Consider the following 24,905-nt stretch of genomic DNA (forward strand, 5'->3'; position numbering starts at 1 on the left):
TACAACATACACATTTATTAAATAAAAACTTCTTGCAACAAAGGTACATATTGCAGGCATCCCAATTCTAATATCGATAGAGAATTTTGAGAACACACGTCATCGATGTTTATAGAAACTTACATATTTGACATTATTGGTGTTTCGTGTAGGGATGTTTTGTTATTACAGTTTAATAGCAACAAACACTAAGCAACAATAAAAGCTGCATCTCTCATCTAAAGAGTAGTATGACTGTTTTTACTTTTCTCTTTTTGATACATTCAAGGAAATTCAGGAAAGTCATTTTGCAGTTGCAAACTGTACGATACACAAAACTACAGGATATGCAACTTTCAAAGGGCCTTTCGTAAAGTATAAAAACCCTTTTACTAGTTGTAAAATTCTTTATCACTTGTAGAAGGGCTTTTGCAATCCTTTCCAAGAGAAGACGTGAGCCCCTCCACTTGCTGTTTGCAATTTGGAAAGGAATGTTTCAACGGTTTGTGACTGCAACTGCAGTTGCCATCCGTTGATGTGGTACCAGCTCTTAAGTTGGGGTCAAGTCCAGCCAACATTTAAGATTCCATTGGGCATTTCCCCAGTGAGCTGGAGCCATTGGAAGCTGGTTTTGAAGGCAGAGGGCAGTTTCTGGTGACATTGTGACATTCTGCAGCTCTCTCCGGGTAACTATAAAAAGCACAAAAGAGGAGAGATAGAGAAAAGGAGGCAGAGACACGAGAGGGGAGGAAGGGAGCAGGCTGGCTGAACATCTTGCCTGGTCTGCTTTCAGTTCCAGTCCTGTCATGGTTGGTGTGGCAGGTGATTTGCAGTGATGAAGAAGTCTCCTTTGCAATCCTTCACTTTGTGAGTGTCACTGTCCTCTGGGGGATGGAAGAGAGTGGTAAGCAAACAATATTCCAGAAGACCAATGTCTGCTCGTCCTGATGTCTTACCTAATTGGAAACATTTTTAAGTAGCTGGGCCTCCAATGAACACTGGTTGCTTTAACAAAATGTTGCCCATTTCTTAAAGGAAATGCGGGGCTAAATGTATGCTATCTGTTGCAGTCTGCTATTCCTGCATTGTTAGCCATGCATGGTCACAAATAGTGACCAGTCTAATTAATAATTATTAAGCAGATAGTTTTGCAACTCCTTCAAATAAACAATTTGTGACGCAAAATATTAGTACACATGTCGCATTACAGATTAGTTTCCCAGTCACTAAACAGTGGGTGCCCAAATTGCTGATCCTTGGTTTGAAAATGGAAATGATACATCAGTCCAATAAATACTTCGCATAAAGATTTCAAACACTCGTATTGGATCCAACAGGTGATCATGACTTCTAACTTGTAAAACATTACTAGGTTCTAATTATCAGTGTATAAATGCCGGCCTCCTGCTTTGTGCAAACTGACTCTATTGACATTTGCACAAAATCTAATGAACATATGTATAACATTGTTTAAAGTCAAGGCAAAATAACAACCCTAAATGTATCATGACCGTTTCCTGTCTACTCCTCAAACAGTGTCACCTTCAATTAACTTCTCTGAAATAATAACTATTGGGGTCTCACAGCTACTCAAACCCCTCAAACCCTGTTCCTGTACAGAGGATGCCTTCCTGGCCAATTATAAACTTTCTATTAATGCTTTCCTGTCTTTTTGTGCCATAGTAATTGCCGCATTAAAGAAAGGCACCTTTTCCATGGTTCTACAAATAGAAGGTGTTATCTCCTCTTTTCCGAAGTAATCCATTCTTTGTTGCTATGCATGGAGAAGTTTTTGTCTCATCAAAAGTCTCCCTTTTGTCGGTAAAACCATCAAAAAGATTATATCCTGTCAACTCCAAACCAATATGCTGATGTTTGATAGACTCAGCTTCCTTACTGTTAGAAATGGGGTCTTTGGTTGACAGTCAGGTTACACCCTGTTCAAGCAAGGACCCTCACTCTAGTCAGGGTAAAAGAGATTCACCCTCAGCTAACCCCTGCTTACCCCCTTGGTAGCTCGGCAGAGCTGTAGGCTTAACTTCAGAGTGCTAGGTGTAAAGTATTTGTACCAACACACACAGTAACTTAATGAAAACACTACAAAATGACACAACACAAGTTTAGAAAAATAGGAAATATTTATTTAAACAAATCAAGACCAAAATGACAAAATTCCACAATACACAAGTCAAGTTATTAATAAAAATGCAAAAAGAGTCTTTAAGTAGTTTCAAACACACACTAACGCTGTCATCGTGAAAAAGTACCTTGGGTGCATCAAAAATAACCCCGTACGGGCAAGTGTGCGTCAAAAAGGGCTTGTGATGCATTGGTTCCACTCACGAGTGGGACCTGGCGTCGTTTCTCCTTTCGCCGGGTTGGGCGTGTCGTTTCTTCTCTCCGCAGGAGAGCGATACGTCGATCCAGTCAGCACTCTCAGGTCCGGGCAGGCCTTGCGCTGTTTTTCCACGCCCAGCAGTACTTGAGTCGAATATCCAGCCGCACGATGATCCGTAAACCCCGCAGCGAGGGTGGTGATCTCCCAGCCTCTGTCAGCGATGCTGCGCATCATTTCTCCTGCTCCGTGCATCGATTCTTCGGTCGCGTTTCCTGCGAGCGTCGATTCTTAGCTGTGGAGCCGGTGGCGTGTCGTTTCTTCAGCCACAGATCGGAGTCGCATCGATCTTTTCCCCGCACAGTGCTCTGTGCGTGGATTTCCTTGTCTTTGGGCTGCCAGCTTCTCCTTTCAGGCTCCCAGGAACTAGATGGGCACCACATGACAGAGTAGGAGTCTCTCCAGAGGCTCCAGGTGCTGGCAGAGAGAAGTCTTTGCTGTCCCTGAGACTTCAAACAACAGAAGGCAAGCTCTAGATCAAGCCATTGGAGATTTCTTCATCAAGATGGAAGGCACACAAAGTCCAGTCTTTGCCCTCTTACTCTGGTAGAAGCAGCAACTGCAGGATAGCTCCACAAAGCACAGTGACATGCAGGGCAGCTATTCTTCCTCAGCTCTTCAGCTCTTCCCCAGGCAGAGGTCCCTCTTGTTTCCAGAAGTGTTTCTAAAGTCTGTGGTTTTGGGTGCCCTTCTTATACCCAATTTCTCCTTTGAAGTAGGTCTACTTCAAAGTAAAGTCTCGTTTAAATGTGAAATCCTGCCTTTCCCAGGCCAGGCCCTAGACACTCACCAGGGGGTTGGGGACTGCATTGTGTGAGGGCAGGCACAGCCCTTTTAGGTGTAAGTGACCACTCCCCCCCCCCCTCCTAGCACAGATGGCTTATCAGGATATGCAGGCTACACCCCAGCTCCCTTTGTGTCACTGTCTAGTGTGAGGTGCAACTAACCCAACTGTCAAACTGACCCAGACAGGGAATGCACAAACAGGCAGAGTCACAGAAATGGTATAAGCAATACAATTTTCACTTTCTAAAAGTGGCATTTTCAAACACACAATCTTAAAATCAACTTTACTAAAATATGTATTTTTAAATTGTGAGCTCGGAGACCCCAAACTCCACATGTCCATCCGCTCCCAAAGGGAATCTACACTTTAATCAGATTTAATGGTAGCCCCCATGTTAGCCTATGAGAGGGACAGGCCTTGCAATAGTAAAAAACGAATTTAGTAATATTTCACTGTCAGGACATAAAAAACACATTACTATATGTCCTACCTTAACCAAACACTGCGCCATGCCCTTGGGGCTACCTAGGGCTTACCTTAGGGGTGTCTGACATGTAAGAAAAGGGAAGGTTTAGGCCTGGCAAGTGGGTACACTTGCCAAGTTGAATTTACAGTTAAAAATACAAACACAGACACTGCAATGGCAGGTCTGAGACATGATTACAGAGCTACTTATGTGGGTGGCATAACCAGTGCTGCAGGCTCACTAGTAGCATTTGATTTACAGGCCCTGGCACCTCTAGTGCACTTTACTAGGGACTTACTAGTAAACCAAAAATGCCAATCACGGATAAACCAATCACATACACATTTTGTAAAGGAGCACTTTCACTTTAGCACTGGTTAGCAGTGGTAAAGTGCCCAGTGTAACAATAACAGTAAAATCAGAGTCCAGCACACATCAACAACCTGGGGAACAGAGGCAAAAAGTTAAGGGAGACCACGCCAAGGATGCAAAGTCTAACACTTACCTTATACAAACAAGCGTCTGCTCTTTCTTTAGCACTGAAACTGCCATCCGACAAGGTGTTAATCACTTATGAGAGCAACCTATGTTGAAGCCTTGGTCTACTTTTCATGCATAATGTCTTTCTTGAGTAAAACGTTTCTTACACACCTGCCTTCAGGATGGCTATCCATCAATACTGTAAACTTCCTAATTGTGCTCTTTTCTAGTCAAAGTAGTTTCATGTTTCACAACTCATCTTTTTTTCTGTCATCATCAAGTTTTAACATATTGTACCCATAGTCAGATCCTTACACTGGTCACCAATCAAAGCCCCAACTTTAAATTGTCTTCTTCCCTTCAAAGTCTACATTGTGCCTCAATTTTTCCATCTTGCAATGAAGCTTCAAACTTCCATAGGACTGCTTACCTTCACAGTATGTTCAAGGAAGTAGCCATAGAATTAAATACCCCTCACTTTGACCCATGTGTAGCAATATATGCACATGTAAAGTGAATGATTCCAACTCTTCCTATGAAGTGCCATTGGTAATTGTAACCTTGGGAAGATTTGGAGAAATTGGTGCAAAATTACGAATGTTACAGAAAGATTTTAAAGGAATTTAGCAAAATACTACACATTAACCAATACTGGAGTATGCCTCTTATACATCCTTTCTACCTTCTTTCTATCGTTCTATGCTTCTTTCCTTCCTTCTTTCCATCATCTTTCCTTTGTTTTGTGCCTATTTTGTTCTTTCTTTCAATCTATTTCCTTCTGTCTATTCGTATCTCATTCCATCTGACTTTTTTCTATCTTCCCATCCTTCTTCATATCCTTTTATTCTTATCATGCCCATTGTGTTCCTTCACACCTTCTTTGCATCTTTTATTTTTGTGTTTGTTTCATTAATTAATTCTTTGTCCCTTCTTTCCGTCAGTCGCCCATCCTTTCATCTCACATTTCTTCTTTATTTCGATATATTTTTCTGTTTTCCTTCTTTCTTCCCTTTTTTTCCATTTGTTGTTCTTTCCATTTCTTCTTTCCATCTTTCATACTTTGTTTTTGTCTTTCTCCTTCCTTTCTCTACTTTTACATCTTTTTCCTTACTTTCCATGTCTGTTTGTACCCTCTTTCCTTCATGCTTCTCTTTCCTTCCGTCTTTCATTATTTGCATTTGACTTTCTTTAGCTTACTCTGACTCACTTCCTGCGAGCCTGGGATAAAAGTTAAGAAGGGTCATAAAGCAAATGAATCTCCTCCTGTAGCATCACTGCATAAGCTGGTGTAGCGGGTGGTTGACTGCACCCCTGAGTATGCTTGTAATCCGACTTTAGGACCCTCATGTTTAGAAAGTTTGCAGCACAAACCAGGCTTTCTCTGTTGCACCTCTTTCATTTCCCCTGAGACTTATGGCCATGCAGAACTTTTTTGTTTGAAAGGTGTTTGCTGTGGCATTATTGAAGTTTTGTTGTGATTACTATGTGTTGCAGTATGAGCTTATATGTTATGCACAGCTTTTTGAGCTTTAACAATGTGTAGAATAATATCAATGATGTCGATTCACAAAAATGCTTGGGGCAGCAGATTTGATATCGCATACTAGTATCGCACAACCTTTGACCTCTGTGGTATCACAGGAAATTACATCATATGACCACATATTGGATGTGAACTATGTTATGGACTTGGCTTACTCCTCATCATTCTTAATTAATTGTGTTCTGTTATTGGCTTGACTTACTCCTTATCATTGTGAATTAGTTGTGTGATCACTTGTAAGGCCCTCGCAGTCATATAAAACACAAAGGTGAAGGTTTTACTTAAATACAATTCACTGTAATGAACAAAGAAACAAATAAAAAATGTGTGTGTTTTTTAAAATATCTTTCTTTTTATGATGTATGCAGTGGGAACTGTACCAACGAATGTGTTTATTTAATTGAATTGGAAGTGCAGTGTTCCAATGGGAGCTGCAGAAAGTAACCAGTGCTCACAAGCACACATATTCTTGGCACTACATTTGCCCCTCTGATTCCTGGGGGGGCGGGGTCACAAAGGTATTGCAAGCAGTGGTATGAGCAAGTTAGTAGATGCAGCGTCTATCCCTTCCGACCCCTAAATGAAGTCTGTGAATGAAATATAGAAATGAATACCTCTGCAAAGTTACCATATACAGCCCGTAATAGTAGAATCACTATAATGTGTTATCGTCAGAAAAATAAAATACTTAAAGTAACATGATTCTTTGTATATGGAGCTAAACCTTGCTATATATTTTGTTATTTACGAGTGTGATATTCTAACTTTGTATGGGTGTTTATCCTTGATAGTCCTGCCCCAATTACATAGTTTTAAGTAAATATTTTTTAACAATACATGTAGATGCAGTTTAAAATTAAATATCTTTCAAAGTAAAGTAACAAAAGCAAGTAACTTTAGAATACATTTTTTTATATTTTTTTTAGCTAAGATAAAGTAGCCAAAAGACTGAGGCCCATATTTATACTTTTTTAGCGCCGCTTTTTGACGCAAAACCGGCGCAAACTTACAAAATACAATTGGATTGTGTAAGTTTGCGCCGTTTTTGGGTCAAAAAAGCGGCGCAAATGCGGCGCTAAAAAAGTATAAATATGAATATCTTAGTATTGTTGGGAACATCCTTAAAAAGTAGGAAAAGTCAGTATAGAAGAAAATCCATCCACGATCTGAAATTAGAATAAAGAAACACAAACAGACACACATAAAGGAAATCACAGTCTACAGGTACACGAGGTACAGCAAGATTAATATTTCAGGCATTTGGCTTAAGAAATTAACTTGTTTTGAGGCTTTCTCATCTGGTTCATTTTATTTTAAAAATAGTCCTTTTAGTTTGTGCCAGAACAACCATTTCCAATGTCCTGGGTGTGGTCGACTTCTCAATTCTTATCCTATTTCTTTTGTTACATTATACTTTTGCTGCTCCGGTGACGTTTATAGACTGTTTAATGTGTTATTGTGATAACATCATTAGTTCAAACTTCCTGTCACATCTGAAAAATACAACCAGCTGTTCTCTACAATTCTATTTATTCTTTCACTTCTGAATGACCTTCTACTGAGCTTTTAAAATAAAAAAAACAATCTCTTTCAGGTCATATTGTGCTTTGTATAGATGATTTAAGCTTGCCCTCAAAGAGCTTTCTGTTCAGAATTGAAGTTAGAGCTGTGCATTCTCGAAACCGTTTGCACAAAAAAATCTGCTTGTTCTTTTAGTCATTCCAGTCAGAGATATCAGTACATATGACATACTCCGTTATTTCCTGGTCTGACACAGCGATGCGTAACCTTTTGGACAGGTTTCCGGACAATGACATGTGGGAGAAAATTCCCAGGTCTACTATTTGTCAGCTAATGACATCACAGGAAGTGATGTCGCACAGTCTTTGGCACGCATGGCACCTTAAGAAATGTCATGAACTTCCTTTCAAAATGAATGTAAAGCAAATAAAAGGGCATCAACGCCTCACAGCATTGCACTAAATAGGTAATATTGACAGGTGTACGGATTAAGTGTGAAAAATATGTCAGTCTCAATTAGTTGAGCAGAACTCTGAATCTGTCCAGAAGGGCCATTGCTACTGAAGGATCGGGTGAACGGCTCTCCTTGTGGAGGGAGGACTTTCTGTATAACTTATCTGAAGATTCGGTTGTAGGCTTTATCACTCCATGTGAAATTGACCTGGTGTGAGCAAGAGATCAGTCTAACCTCCCAAAAAACAAGTATCAGTCATGAATGACACTTATGGGGCAGATTTGAGAAAAATGGCACTTCATCCAATGCAGCACCACTTTTCTAGCTCTCCTTAGTGCCCCCCAATTGCCACCATGTGTGCGCCTTATTAAAGATACAGTGTACCACGGCAGTAGTTAGGGAAGCAGTGTTACAATTTTTTATGCTAGTTTGGCGCTTTGCAGGACCAGTGTCAAAAATTTTGAAGCTAATCCTACAAAGCACATTGAGGCCTATTATAAATAATGGTGTGCCTCCTTTTAATGCCTGCCCTGAGCAGGCATTACAATGCAGCAAAAAATGTCACAAAAAAATCTTTTAGATTTCTTTGTATCATTTTTGCAGTCCCCCTAACGGGGAACACCCCACTTACATACATTATGCTTGGCGCGGGCACAATGCATGCATTGCACCACTTTGTAAACATGGCACAGCGATTTTGGAAGCCTAACGCCACATTAGTGTAAAACAAATGATGCTAATGTGGCGCTAGGCCTTCATAAATGGGCCATAGTCTCCAAAATTCTGATTTTGTTTATGGTTTTTAAATATATGGAGACTGGCATTTCACCCACAACAATGAGAGAATGAGTTGTATGACATCTACAGTTCCTAAAACAGACAGGGACCTCAAACCATTGTGCCATGTTCACATAGCCATTCATTCATGGAAATGGTTCCATTTGTGGCTGATACCCACAAAAGGATATCTGCCAGGTGTAATAGGTTGTACTACTCACCAGTGCCGACTTGTAGTTTTAGCAGGGAAAAGGACTGGAGGACAACACATGCACACATACACCCTCGCTCACACCCATACATTCGCAACTACACACACATATACTCATTCACAACACTCACTAGCAAATACACATACATACATACATATTTACATACACACATCCACTCACCAAACATAAAAAAACATAAAATTTACCTTCACTGCAGCTCTCCGGGAAGGAAGTCTCTGAGGTCTCAGGTGCGTTGGGACTGCTGTCTTCTCTCATTGGCTGAGGATGGGGTTCAGTGAGACTGCTGACTTCACCCCACTCTGTCATGAGGTGTCACTAATTGACACTCAGCCTTGAGCACTCCTAAAACTGAAGCGTAGAAATCCAAGGCAATCAATGATCCTCCTCTTTGTCACGAAAGGGAGGGCCTCAAGGCACTTTTGCTAGGCTGAACGGTCATGCCCACAGAGCTGTGAAATCCTCAGCCTGGCAGCCAGGAGCCTGCACATTTAGTGCATCTCTAGCTCCTAGCTGCCTGACCTAAACAAGAAAGTCTGTCAGGCTAACCTTTGTTCAGCCTGACAGATACTCTCCTTGTCGGGAAAAAGGTGGGGGCATGGCCCCTCTGCCCATATGAACAGAATGTGGCTGCTACTCCCTAATTGTATGTTATAACCAAATAACAATATGTAGTAGTATACCCCATGCGAAGGGTGGACGGTGGAGATTTAAGTCATGGTTTGCCCTGTGAGTTTGTGAACAAGCCAAAAAACATTTGAGTTTGTTGCCAATCACAAACTTCTCTTCCTTCCCTTCCAACCCTGGAACCTGTTGGAGAATTACTTCAGCAAATGGCTGGAGTAATTCACCTGTCAGGTGAGAAGGGGAGCGGAAACTCCTAAACTTTGGAAGCAGTGGCATAAGGAATCTTGAGGGGGCTCCCTGCACAGTTCATGGAGGGGCCTCCTCTCCAGACTCACTCAAGCATTCTCAAGCTATTTTACTGTGCTGACGGGGCCCCATGGATCTCGGGGCATCACAGGGGCTGCAGGGGCCTTTTTCATGCTTCTGTTTGGAGGGTTGTTGAAAATTAATAGGGAAAAATAAATTAAATGTGCATTTATTCAACAGGCTAAATATTTTCTAAATAAATGTATTGACTGCGTAAAACTCTACACTAGGAAAGAGCAGGTGTTACATGACTTTCATAGTAGTTCGCTGGGAAAGCTGCTAGTGAATTCCTAAAAGGTATACATTTAATTTATGCGTAGGAGTACGACAGCGCGCATAAATGCCTGATTTTCCTAAGAGAGTCAGGCCCTGTATTTCCTAATTTAGCAACAGAGGGTTGGGCATGCAGGGACTGGGAAGTAAACAGCTGTGAATAGCCTTCTGTCACGTCTGCATCTGATGTGCCAATATTTGCCTGTGTTTGTCATTTATCTATAGACAAAATGTCCCTGGAGATTTTCAGAAGGTTATCATGTCATTTTGAGCCTTTTGAGCAGAGCATTAGTCATCTTCCGAACATTAGCTGCCTTGTCATTTATCACCCAGTGCTGCTTATGGGATTGCCAGTGAAGACAAACCCTTGCTCAGTAAGGTCAGTGAGCTGAAAACAAGCGTAAAATGTAAAATCCATTTGTAAGGGTTTTTCTCAAGCGGATTAAAAGTGCAGCACTGAGAAAATCCTGCTTTGTTCGCGATTATTTTAGAAAATCTACTAATGAACACTAACGTCCATCTAAGGGAATTAAAGCCACAAGTGGTTAATATCTGAACGTTTGCTCAGACTAATATACCACACAGACTGTGAGGTGCCTTAGGTAGGTACTCCGATGGCGAGCCAGTCTTTCAAATGGTACAGCCATTCCCCCGGGCATCTATAATTTACCTCCTTTAAAGTAATGTTTCACAGTTGCTCCTTGTATAATTGCTTAATTCTGTAACAAATGCAGTCTAGACAAATTAAAGGGAGGCACTAATATGGTAATTAAAAAAAAAAAGAATTAGAACACGTGCCTAGGGATTGAAGGACATTTTCAGGTAGTGAGAAGGAATTGTTTTTGAGAAGAGGGGTGTTTTGTTGGTGGCTTTCAAGCTATGAGACACGCTGAATAACGGACAAGTTTATGTTTTTTTGTAGTTTTTCAGATTTTAGAAACTTTTTGCACGATTGGCCATTGTCTGCAGGAACAAGCAGCGAGGTATCTTAGCCTTTGTACATCAGGTGGCAAAGGTCATGCCCCACATGTTTTTGAAGAGGCATTGATGCACAGCTTTTGTTTTCATTTTTCAGCCCTGTCGGAGAGACGATGCCTCTGCAGAATAGTTCAAGCGTTTAATTAAAAATGTCCAACTCTTTGGGTTTGCCAAATCTCCATGACATTCTCTGCATTAAACATAGCACTGAATTAATAAAGTACTAAATAGTAAAGACTTATCATTTCCAAATATATTTCTTTTATAGATAGAAATGTCCAAGTCAAGTTCCAAAGATTTGGAGTTGGGAACAATAAATCTATAATTGCCAATTGTGGTGGTCGATGCCGATTTTGGCTATATTTTTGCAGGGAGATGTTTTTGCCCATGAAATTCTGACACACAGACCTGCACGTAAAATGTTTTCATGGATCCTGTGTCCATGGTACTATATCTGACATTGGAATCGTGGGTGGGATGCTGCTGCAGAATGGCAATGGAACCATTGTAAACAAGAATTGGCAATGCCAATACATCTGGTTTATGAATGAAAGTAACTTTTGTATAATTATAATGGAAGTCACTTCAAAGATGTATGATGAGATTTCACCAATAGAGTTTCAGGTAGTCTAGTATCGACAGGCAGCCACATTCTGCACCACTTGAATGTGTGACAGAATGTTTTGTGGAGCACCCAGTTAAAGAGAGTTTTCAGTAGTTCAATATTGGCCCAATGAGGGCTTTGATAACTCTTTTGCACAAGTTGATTGGATGAAGAGGAAAAATCTTGTGCAGCTTCCAAAGAACTAGGAAACACAAGGCAGCTGCCTGGTCAACTTAAGTAGTGTACAATAGATTACAATGATGCAAAGGTTCCTGATCAAATTTACTGGTGGAGATGTAGTGTCCAAGACATCTGGCTACCACAGTGAAAACCATACAGATGCTTGAATGTTGAAAAGGAAGATCTCAGTTTTTCCTCAGTTGAGCTTAAGACAGCTCAATTTCATCCAGTTGTGACCACATACCTGTCGAACCTCTAACAGTGTGATAACAAACCATTCTTAAAAGCCTAAAGGCATTAACAGATGCTTTTCCCAATAATTAAGCCAGGTCTACTGCCTTTGTCAAAACCTTTCATAAGAAACAAACCAGAGCTATGTCATCTAATATAATAACAATAAGGCATGTAGCCTTTATGATTGGCTTGTCACTATAACAAACTCATGCTAATTGTACCAATTGTAAGCTTTCCTACAAGGCTGCCATCTGGCATACAGTCATGAAATTACAAATGTACACACAATTACAGCTGACCAACAAAAACACTAGCTCTCTAAAGAGGGCTTATCAAGGATTCTTATAGTGCATATTTTCTATACTAGTGGTTTCTCAGATAAAGTAACACTAAAACCCTTGCTTCTTACAGTCATCTGTGAGATTGTTGTAGTTGGACTCTCACTCCTAGGCGAGCTGCTGGTTCAGGGATGACAGCACTTTTGTTTGTAGGCAACTAAGCCAATCTAACAACAAGTCGCAACTGTCTGCCCAACCCTCCTGGCTCACAAGCAGTACCTCACCAAAAACCCAAACATTAAAAGGTGATTTCTGGCAGCCTTTACGCATGGACTCTAGAGTACGACATCTCAGGGGAGTCGTGGTAAACGGAGAGTACCTTTATCTCACATGAGTAATAAGTCTCAGTCACACACAGGAAACGAAGGAGATGCAGTAAAGTTTGCAATAGATTTTATTAACAAGACTGCAAACTACTGTAAAATGCATGATCTGCAATGATTAGGATAACGAACAATGCAAGAAGCAGAATTGTAAAAATGAGTCATGAATACAAAGACCCCCACCATCTTGCAATAACATGAAATGTAAAATATCCCTAAAACACTAGCATGGAGACCCTAATCTCTAACCTAAAAAGAGTTAGGTGTGATAAACCTAATTTCCAGTACCGGGTCCATGAGAAGCACCCCCAACCCTCATTACCTTGGAATGAGGTCTCTAAATCAGACTCTCTGGTGGGACAAAGGCTGGGTCTGCATCAAAGTGATGTATAGCATAGATGGCGTCAATAGCATCTGGTAGGAATCCCTCTGATAACCTTGTCTGCGTGAGATGTATTTATACAGCTCTTGAAGGACCCCTGACACAGGTATGTTCCCAAACAATAGATAAGGAGGCAGGCTTGAGGCAACAATTATATAAACAAATCCGTCCAAAAGTACATTATGTTCCTGTCACACATAAGTGGAAAAGGGACCTGATGTGAATACCTAAGTAGCTCACTTTACTTTGATGTTAATAGTGACTCCTTTAGAGAGTGGCACTGACAATGTAAAATCAAAACATTTTACTGTCAACAGCGAATGTGAAAAAAATATTTAAATAAATAGGCTTAGGCAGAGCATGCTAAGTAGGTTAAAAGTCACTAGGTGACAGGGGCACAGGCCTGCAAGCCAGAATGATAAGCTACACTCCTGATTCCCATTAAAACTAAATAGGATCCACTACAGGATTCCATGTAAAAATTACTTATTTGTAGGTTTTACAGAGTAATAACAATCCACCTTTAAATATCTATTGACTTTAAGATATGCTTTTCAGAAAAAATATGCCAGGTGTGGTGTCTTTATCTTAACTTTTGATACCAAAACAATCAGGCCAATAGCCTGTATCATTAGCCTGTCACTTTGAATGAAGTTCAAAACTACTGTGTTGATGTAAGCTATCCAACAAGGCAGCCATCACATATACTGTAATAAAATTGCAAATATGTGCTAGTGCTGGTGTCTAAACAATATAAAATCCCTCCTTACAGGGTCTAATAAGGATTATCATAGTGCATATGGTCTATTCCCACAGTTTATTTGGGTGGGTCACCAACACCAAAACCATTATTTGCTACTATAATCTGAGAGATGCCACGTTACAAAGTGCCTGCCTATAGCTTCAAGCACAGTTTAAAAACAATCCACTGTTAAAGAAATTTTGCCTTTAACTCATGCTTTTCACTAAAAGTAAGTCATGCCTATTGGCTTTGTCATACACTTTTGTAGGAAACGGATCAAATATTTGGAATCTGGCATAACGTTTCGCTCTGAACAGGCAAGGCCTATAGCTTCTACCATTGGCTTGACACTGTAACCAGCCAAGGCATATTTAAGTACACCTAAACTGGCAACCATCATACATAAAGTTATACATTTATAAATATGTGGAGAAATACAGTCAGCAAAACAATATACATCCCCTCACCACAGAGTCTAACAAGAATCATCACAGTGAAAACCTCCAAGGTTTTTCAAAATCGGTGCCCATTACCAAAACTCTTTTATGGTAATCTGGGAGATTAGATTACATGTAACAACATACCTGTCTATAGTATGCAACAAAGCATGATATCAACTGACTGTTTAAGGCCTACTGGCTTTTACAAACACTTTTCACAATAAATAAGCTAGATCTCTTACCTTTGTCATAACTGTTATAATTAGAAAGTCAGCAGTAACTGAATTATGCAGCAAGAAAGGGCAAATTATGCAGAATAATATGCCACATTTTGTTATTGAATTACTTAATTATTCATCTATTTGTACAGATGTTAACACTGTCTAGGCAAAGTTTTAATCTCATTAGGATCATGTTAACAATCAAATACAGCAATAACCAATTGCAAGGTCATCAATTAACATTTGTGAAGGACCTTCCTCTGTGCAATAACACATTTTGCAGCATTTTTACTAACTTTTGGTCCGTTCCATTTGAGCTAGGAATAATTTATTCTTGTTAAACTCTGCAGATTATGCAGCATGTTCTTGATTATGTGAGAAACGTGGCAAATCCAGTCATAATTCTAGTGGCTTTGCCAATAGCTTGTCAACATTACCAACTCATGCATACTGTTTTTAGGTCAACCTTTCCCGGAAGGCAACCATCAGCCATACAGTAATACAATTACAAAGGTATACACAATTACAGTTGGCTAAGCTAGTAAAATGTCCTAACAAGGATTGTGTCAGAGTAAATCTTCTATAGCCACAGTTTGTCACAGGACTATCCAACACAAAATCCCTTGTGTACTACAGTTATCTGTGCAGTTACATGTAACAGAATCTTTCTCTTCAGGCTTTCATACAGAGTATTAACAATGCACACTGATTGAGGTTAACATATGCTTTGCACATGAAATAGGTCAGGCCTACTGCCTTTGTTATAGCATTTCATAATAAACAGATAAAGGTCTATAGCCATGATCACTGACTTGCCACTATAACCAGCAAAGGACTGCTATACTGAACATATCTCTGAGAAATGTTGTTGTTGGTTGAGGGTGTGTGAGCCCTTCTCAAGCAACAGCCACAGTCCTGGTCAGGGTGAACCACAAACAGTCACCATTTTAACCTGTGCGTAATTCTCTGGTAGCTTGGCACAAAAGCAGTCAGGCTAAACTTAGGGACATTGTAAGGCACTTATGTAGCATGCAAACAGTAATAAAGTGAAAACACAATACAAGAAAACCCCCACACCAATTTATAAAAATAGAACAAAATCAGATAAGTATAGAGCACAAAGCACCACTAATGGCTATCTAGTCATGCAAGAAACCTGGGGGACACCTGTTGGGGAACAGGAACTCACTCCAGTAGAGGTCAGGAGGGCAAAGGCAATTTCATTTGCAGGTGTTGTTGAAGACATGAATTGCTGCGAGATCGAGCTTGAAAATGCCTGTACTATGGCACAAACAGACTGCTGTAGGCCATGCCTCGTGTACAAGGATTGTAAAGTAGAGTAGTGGCCGGAAACTGTGTGGAGACTGAGGCTGTGACAATTGCCTGTTGCTGAGGCTCAGAAGGAGACTGCGACTGAGCATTACTAATATAGGCCGTGCTCCAGGAGGCTGACAGGTAGCCTGTGCAGGGCCTTTGTAGGGGTATATGCCCCTTGGCCATATCACTGTTCAGCTCGAGCCACCACGGCAGAGACTGTTGCATGAAAATGGCAGCTTTCCTGCTGCACTTCGATGGCTGAGAAGCATTGGGACGAAGGTGCAGCACCAGTGCACAGTGACAACATAAGCCTCTGATTCCCCCCCCCGGCCTTTGGCAAGCTTGAAGGTGAGTGGCAGTGAATCTATTGGGGAGGTCCCCTGACCTGCAAATACTAAGAACACTTCTGCTGGACACAGAACCAGAAGGAGGAGATCATGGCTCAGGTGCCACTGTGGAATCTAGCATTGGACCACTGCTGGATCCTGGGCAGGTGTGGGATGATGTCTTGCGGGGACCACGATCTCTGATCTTGCCCCCCAGGCTCCTACAATTGACATGCTGTGGAGACAGCATTGCAGTGTTGAGAAGAGTTGACAAAAGTAGTGTAGGCGAAAGCTGATGCGACGTGATAGTTCTGGTGAAATAATGCGCTGCACAATTTCTTGCTCTAACTGAACTGCCTGAAACCAAGGCACCCCAGTACACAGTATGGATAGTTGCCAATACTGTACCACTGGCCAAGATATCTCCTTTGTGAGGGGTGCAAGTGAATTGCCACCTTCAGTGCTCCATACTTCCCTACATATCAGCTGGCCACTGAGCTGTGGATCAGTAAGTTGAGGATCATTGTCTTGGTGGTGAGGGCTACACCAGCTCCAGGTACATCAAGGCCCGGACGTCACTCACCGCTCTCTTTTATTCAGGGTCAATCACCAACATGGGAAAAGTGGCTAGAATTCACTGGCTGACATTCAAGGCGAAGAAGGTGGTTGGGACTAGATGGGACAAGTCCGCTGACCGAGAACTGCCCACGCCGCCTCAGGACACACCAACATTGGAAGCAACACTTTAACACCAGACAACACACCTCAACTAAGCTAAACAGTGCAGTATTTCAACAACCGAAGATGACGTACATGCTATGAGTACCAAGGGCTTCAATATGGTACTGGCCAAGAATGAGGATCTTGAGGCGCACTCACACTGTAAAATGTACACATCATGGGGATCCCAGAATCAGCAAACACAGGGAAAACGGAAACGTACATGGAACATTTTTAAACGATCTCTTCAGTGGCAACAGTTTCCCTCATCTGCAGGTGGTCGAAAGAGCGCACAGGTTGTCGATGGCAAGGCCAGCACCACGGACACCGCCCCATCCAATCGTAGCAAAGCTATTAAGCTACAGGGACTTCATCAAGGTGTTGAGAATGGCAAGAGAGAAAAGAGACATTCATTACCAAGGCAATGATAAAGCTTTCTTTCCAGACTTTTCAGCGACAGTGCAGGCTGCCCTCAAAGTATTTCTCCCCATAAAAAAAAAATTCAGCAGGTGTAGATACCCTATACAATGGTATAGCCAGCCCGCCTGCATATAGATCATCATGGGACACCCAAAATCTTCACTACACCTAAAGCCTCAATGGATTACATCAAAAAACTCTTATAATGTAAACGGATGCAATCAGACACTGAGGGACAGGTCCAGTTTTAGGGTGGTGTGAGTGGTGCGGCCACTCTTGGTGCTGACCTGAATTGGTGGGGAGCTGACTTCAGGGGGGTGCAGTGTAACTTAGAAACTCACAATTTAAGAGCACCTGCTGAAAAGTTCCTTGTGCGTTCAGCCTTCAGGAAACAATTAAAATGTCACCATACCTCTTGTGATTAATGTTTCTGCTAGGAAGAGAGAGATGGAATTTTGTCTAGGGCAGTTTTGACTCATCATAAAGTAGCGTATAGGGTAAATATTCCTGCTGCAAAGAACAGAACATTTATTTTATGTGGATAGCTAAGTGGGTTAATAAAGCTAGCCTTTACCAGCACTGTAAAACAAATAAATGTATGTGAAAGGGGGGCTATGGAGAGATGAGGGGTTAATTTGCCGGATGGTAGTTAGAGAATCCGAGGAGGTGGTCATGGGGTGGGGGTACCAAAAAAGACGGTCACACAGGGCGCCACCAGTGCTAAAGCCAGCCCTGCTGAGGCGGACAACGAGAGTAGCTGAGTCGGCCAGTGAGGAACTTTTCTCTTCCCTGGGTCATGGTTGCCATATGACACAACTGTAGCCTGGGCTACAGGGCCGACTGTCTCCCTGGGGAATTGGAGGAGCAATATGATGGAGGCCTCACAGCGTCTAACAAAATGACTCCTTGATGCTCGTTAACTAAAACCTAATTGAAATTGAAATGGGACAGTGGAACCATAGAAAAAATGCCAAAGCCTAAATGGACATTAGATACAAGCCATTTTCCCATGATGGCTGAATCAAAGATAAATCACTCTCATGTGTTAACATTTGGTCATTCAGACAGGCAAAAATGTAAGTTGCTAGACCTAAAAGGAACTAACTATCCACAGGAACGGTCCTGTATACAAGGACACCTGGCTCACAATTTTAAAAGCAAATGTGATTCACATGTCAAGTACTGGGGGACTATCTTTTAGATCCAAACTTAGATGTAACTCTTGAAAATATGAAGAAATACAATAAAACCAAGGTAATTGGAGCTTAACAGTAGCAGCTTTAGAAAAGCACCTCTAAGGAATGGCCAGAGCAACCATTCTGCAACTCTGGCATTTCACCAGTGTGTTGAACTCCAACAAGCGGCTTTCAGAATGGGAGGGACTGTCATGACTGAACCATGCCTACATTCTAGTTGCAGCCTCCTGCAGGGTTTGGTTAGTTTCAACTGTTTTGCTGGGATTGGTTTTGATTCACACTATGGTCCTCCTCCTGTCTTTAAAAAAATGTCAAGTTCAGTAGGCAATAATAAATTGGCAAAAATTTCCCCCATTCAACGTATTATATAGAAACCCCTGTCAATGAAAACACAAAGAGCCATCAGAACAGTCCTTTTGTGCTGGGGGAAGAAGGAGGGGACAAGGTACTGTTTGTAACTATAGTCCATAACAATGGCATAAAGGGCCATATATTTTCTAAAACTTAGTCATTACATCACATTACTAAAGCCACTATTCATGCTAAAACCAAATGATCAAATTACAAGGATGAAAATAGACATCTTGGCTATTGAGAGGGAAAGTTGTTACTATAAAACAAAAAAACTGCATTGCAACATAGAAACCATGGAGTCCACTATGCATATTACTTCATTGCAAAAATGACTTCATTTTTAGACTGATATTAAATAAAACTTTATGAAGGGATTTGTAAAAACTCAACCATTTCAAATGGCAAAACCATGTCATTACTAGAACAAAATATCTTCAGAGCAGCAATAAACTGAAATGATTGATAGTTTCAGATGCCAGTCCATCCAGAAGACAGTAAATAATCCATGCTTGAAATAGAGGGCACCCATTAGCAATTCTTAGCCACCTAAAGGAAAGATGCTTATTGTCTGACCACCAAAAAGGCTTCCAGTTGAGAAGAGACTCTGAATCTGCTCAGATCTCCAATTATGATGACATGGACACTACAGTGGATAAAGGTTGAGTGGCAGCATGCATTCATTTGGACCTATCAGCAGCATTTGACACATTACATCACAAAATGTTATTGAGCAAACTAAATAATATAGGTATCAAAGGAAATATGCACAACTGGATTGACTCCTACCCTAAGAACAGGTTGAGCATCATTCCTATCCCCATCCTCCTCCAAACCATCCAGCATCAAGAGAAGAGTCCCACGAAGATCAATTATCTCACCTCCTCAACTCATTGTTCAATGTCTACATCAACCCACAGCCAGAACTCATCAGTTATTTCAACCTTGCATGCTACAACTACAGTGACAATATCCAGATAATCATTAAACTGAACAAATTACCTTCAGCTCTGACAATTAGATGAGAGCTTACAGGTCTCCGACCAATGGATGATTGTGAGTCATATCATAATTAAGTCTCCAAAAATAGTGGGGAAGGAATAAGCTATAACCCACTTACAAAGTGGCCTGAAGAAATAGTCCTCCTTTGTAAATTGTGGATGGGAATATGTCAGTCTGAGTGGAAAATTGCCAGACAACCCAGAGCATAGAATAGTAGCATGAACTGCTGAGCCAATGTCAAGAGAACATAAAGATAAACAAGAATTTGCAATGCAATGGGTCACACATTTCTCCGAGTTAGAGCTTTTAGCAGTTGTAAACTCCCAACTGGACTTTTCTTGCCTCATTAAATGGAAAAAAAGAGTGCGATAGCGCTGCTACAGTTCACTCGTAGTGAAACCCATCGACAAAAGTGCAATTACCTACGTAACCGGCAAAAGTGCAATTAACTATGTAACAGGGTCGATGTCATGCAAAGCGCTTGACTTCAGCTAAGCAAGATCGCGCTTTGAAAAAGAGGAAAAGTAGTCCACAAACTGGATGGAAAACAGCGAGCTTCATATGTTTTCAGTACTTGGTCACTGCGCTCGAGGAGGGCTAACCACCGGAAAAGGCATGACATATGCATGCCTTCCACTAATGAAAGCAAGCAGATTTTAAAAGGCAAGCCCACAAACCAATGAAAGACACTGACGTGACATGGACGGGGCTCCGAGTACTTTCCTAACTACTACAGTGTCTCGCAAGTGATACGCATGCGCAAGCGCATGATAGCGCAGGCTTGACCCTAAAAATGGGCCCATAGTCCTACATACTGATGACAGCTAATCGGAGCGAAAGGAAACTCAAAGAAAATGTTTAAACGAATTAAGAAAGGTCATTAAAATACCAAAAACAGCACTGCTGGCTGAAGAACTAAATGAGTTAACATAGGAAAGGTGAAATTGGGGGAGAGTGAAGGGTAGTCCAAACCACACCGGTAAGTTGAACTTCTTTTATTCAGTTAGGAAGAATACGACAGCTTCAATACCTCCGTCCTCCTTCAGTCTCCCACGGTACCAACCGCCCACTCGGTTTCCAAGACAAACCCCCACACCTAACATTCCATTCCACGATTCCGCACACTCTGGTTCCACTGCGCGAGGAACAAAGCAGAGCACGAGAAACCCAACACATCTCTTCCCTTACAATGCAAAAACATAAAAAGTACAAATATAATACATTAATGTATAACCACCAATCAATACATGGTAATTCACAAAATATTAAATACAGAACATTAAAATGTGTAATCATCAAGTTTCTTAGGTGATTTGACAGTTCTAGTTGAACGTCTGCACGACTGCGCAGATGGAACAGGTGGAACAACAGCCTGATTACCCGAACGTTCAAGGTGCTCCGTTCTGTTTCCATTACCATTACCACTATTGACATCTTCCACAATAACAGTTTTAGTTAGAGATATTTTATCCTTGTTCCACCATTTGCCGTCGTCCAGTTTAACAGCACTGTCACCAACCTGAACAATTTTCTTCCCACAACCAAATTTGGACAAACTTTTGACCATTGTTCTCGGTGACTTCACCCGCACAACATCTCCTACCTTCCACTTAAATTTACGTTGGTGAATTTCTGAATTCTGTACATACCTTTGTTGCGCTAACCCAGGTTTTTCCATGACACTCTCAACCTTGTACCACGGCACGTCAAAATGACCCATCCATTCCCTGGTTAGTTTTGAGGACGGAACGCGTCCCCGTAATAAAACAAAAGGTGATACATGTGTATCAGAATTGTTGGTCGTTCGCACGGCCCACAGCAATTTTTCCAATTCACGTTTACAATGCAATCCACTTGCTTTTGCCAATTGAATATTGTCCTTAAGAACCCTATTAAACCTTTCCACTAGTCCATTACTTCTAGGATGGTACAGGGAAGTTTTTGAATGTTTGATTCCCAATAAATTCACAAATTTTCTAAACTGTCCAGAAGTAAATTGGGACCAATTGTCAGTCAAAATTTCGTCCGGAATACCTTCCCTGGCAAAAATTCCTTCTAACCATTGGATAACATTGTTCGAGTCAGGAATTTTCACAAACTTTACTTCAGGCCACCTGCTGTAAAAATCCATAAGTACTAATCCGTATTCCAAGGATCCATAGGATAAACTCACTGGCCCTATTATATCAATCGCCAGCTTGCCCCAGGGTTTCTCAGGAACCTTAATCGCTTCTATAGGACTTGGAACAGTAATTTGAGATTTGTTACTGACGGCACAATACACACAATCCCTTACAAAATGTTCCACACATTTATCTATTCCAGGCCACCAGAAACCTTCCCTGACTCTTCTTTTCATGGCACGCATACCAATATGGCCCTCATGCGCAAGGCTCAAAACTCTATTCCTCATGCCTTTAGGTACTACCAACAACTTTGACCTAAATAATAGACCATTGATTACTGACAACTCGCTAAAAACATGTTTGTACTTATCTTTAAGGTCACCATCAGGCGACCACTGTGACCACCCTGACGCAACACCTTCCACAATTGACTTCATGTCCTGGTCCTCATCGCAAGCTTCCCTCCACTCTTGTTCACCTAATGCCCCATTAAATTGTTCATCTACTGAACAAACCACAATTTCACGATCTTTGTCTTTGGCACCCAAATCCATTGATAAACCTTCAGAAGAATCAGAGCTCCACAATCTAGACAAACAATCTGCTAATATATTTTTCTTGCCAGGAACATACTCTAACCTGAAATAGTGTTCATACAACTTTTACTGCCACTTAGCAATACGTGGAGTAGCTTTCTCTGCACCCTTGGCAGTGAACAGTTGAACTAAGGGCTTATGATCAGTCCTAACCGTAAACCTTGATCCCCATACATACTGTTTGAAATGGTTGATAGCCCACCAACATGCCAAAGCTTCGCGTTCTATCACAGAATATGTCACTTCAGCACCCTTCAAACTCCTCGAAGCGAATGCAACTACTTCCTCCCTTCCATCTCTTTTTTGCAACAGAACAGCACCTAAACCTTTTTGACTGGCATCGGTCATTACAATTGTGTGATCTCTAGTGTCAAAAGGTTTCAAGGGAATTGCCTGGGAGATCTCTTGCTTAATATTACTAAATTCACAGTTGCAGTCAACGTCCCACATAAATTTAGCATTCTTTTTCAGAAGCATTCTTAAATTGTACGTTTTTTCTGAACATTTGGGTACAAATTTAGCATAGAATTCTATTAAGCCCATAAAGGACCTTAACTGGTCTTTGTTCTCAGGACAACCAAACTCTTGGATGGCTTTCACTAAATTTACCTTGGGTTTGATACCATCCGCTGACAACTCAAAACCCAAGTAATCCACTGTAGGTACACCAAAGCGACACTTATTGGAACTGAGGGTAATGCCCTTGCACTTCAAAACCTCCAACACCTTGTTCAATCTCTCATCATGTTCTTGCATGTCTTTTCCATAAACCAGAATGTCATCCTGAAATGCCATCACTCCACGCATACCTTGAAACATACTTTCTACTGTCCTCTGAAAGACAGCGGATGCAGATGCCAATCCGAATGGCATCCGTTTAAACTGAAATAACCCAAAAGGAGTGATAAAGGCAGTGTAATGTCTTGAACTAGGGTGCAGACTAATTTGATGATATGCAGACGTCATGTCAAGCAAAGAAAATATTTTCCCTCCCTTAACAGAAGACAACATTTCTGAAATGTTGGGTAAGGGATATTGATCGATCCAAATTTGGTCATTAAGGTCACGTAAGTCCACACACATCCTAATCGTGCCATTCGCCTTACGAGCCAAAACCACAGGCGCCACCCAATCTGAGGACTCAATTGGTTCTATTATGTCAAGAGTACACAGTTTGTCTAATTCCTTCTTGAAATCATCCCTCAAAGTGAGAGGAACCTTCCGTACCTTGTGCACCTTTGGTTGGGCATTATCATTAATTTTGATCTTGTGAGAAAAACCCTTGTATAACCCAACCTCTTTCTTGAAAATTTCAGGATAACACGACTCCCACTTATCACACATAATGGAAGATACATGCATGAATTCCTTTCTTGTTATAACTTGTTCTGGGTTATTCGGATCCAAAACTAGTTCCAATTTGCCTTGGTCAAACCACCCCAAAAGACAAGCATTATCCTTTGCCACATATATGGTAGCAAAGGTTGAGTTGTTCTTAAACCTGAGATCAGCCTGGAATTCACCAATTACATCAATAGATTTTCCACCGTAACCAACAGGCTGGATACGTGATTGGTTTAAGGTGATTCCGTGATTTTTGAACAGGTCACTCCATTTGGATTCACTCAAAAGAGTAAAGGGTGATCCAGAGTCAGCCATCATCTGCACCTGGACTCCGTTTACTTCTACCAAACAAAAAGGTCTTTTTGCATAGGAGTGCCTTAATTCACCTCTCACGGAATCACTATTGACCACGAATACTTCCTCTCCATCACTGCACGATGAAGGGGATTCATTCGTGGCAACATTGTTAACTCTGTAAGATACAGATTTATCCACTTTATTAAACTTATTTGCTTTACATACTCTTGCAAAATGCCCCTTTTTATAACACTTGGCACATATCTTTTCAATAGCTGGACAAAATTTAGCATTACCCAAATGCGCAGGACTACCACATCTATAGCACTCTAAGGAACTTGTAAATTTTTTGTCAGACTTTCTACCTGTAAATTGTGGTACAGTTCCTATGTATCCTTTTTTATGTTTTGATTTGACCACAAGTACATCAGATTTTGGAACATGACCACTTTTGTCAGAAATTGACATTTGTTACATGAATGATACAGTACTTTCGATTCTGGTGGCAATCTCCAATGCTTTCTGTAGGGTTAAATTAGGTGTAGATAACAGGGCCTCTTGCACTTTTTTATTATTAGTTTTCTCTACGAGTTGATCCTTGATCATTTCTTCTTCGAATTCCTTATAATCACATGAAACCGCTAATAGTCTCAAGGCACCAACATAACCAGACGCAGATTCGCCTTCAGCTTGAACCCTTTTGTAGAACTGATGTCTTTCCAAGGTGACATTTCTACACCTCTTGAACCTTGTGTCCAAAGACTTGATTGCTGTTTCGTAGTCATCTTCAACACTATCACCTTCACCCACTGCAGTTACAACAGTTACCTTGGGAATATATTTCAAAATTTTCCGCCCTTCATTTCCTAGGCAGTGTCTCAAAATCGCTAATTTTCTCTTGTGAGTGAATGTTTCACCCTCAAGAGCATC

The 24,905-nt window shown here is 41.1% G+C and overlaps 1 protein-coding gene across 1 annotated transcript in view; it reads left to right on the plus strand.

Moving 5' to 3' along the window:
• The window catches only part of GUCY1A2 (guanylate cyclase 1 soluble subunit alpha 2), a 1,233,955-nt gene that overhangs the window by 20,175 nt on the left and 1,188,875 nt on the right, over positions 1-24,905 (plus strand). The gene's annotated exons all lie outside the window — the stretch shown is intronic.

The sequence above is a fragment of the Pleurodeles waltl genome, chromosome 8 (assembly GCF_031143425.1).
Source record: "Pleurodeles waltl isolate 20211129_DDA chromosome 8, aPleWal1.hap1.20221129, whole genome shotgun sequence".
NCBI lineage: Eukaryota > Metazoa > Chordata > Amphibia > Caudata > Salamandridae > Pleurodeles > Pleurodeles waltl.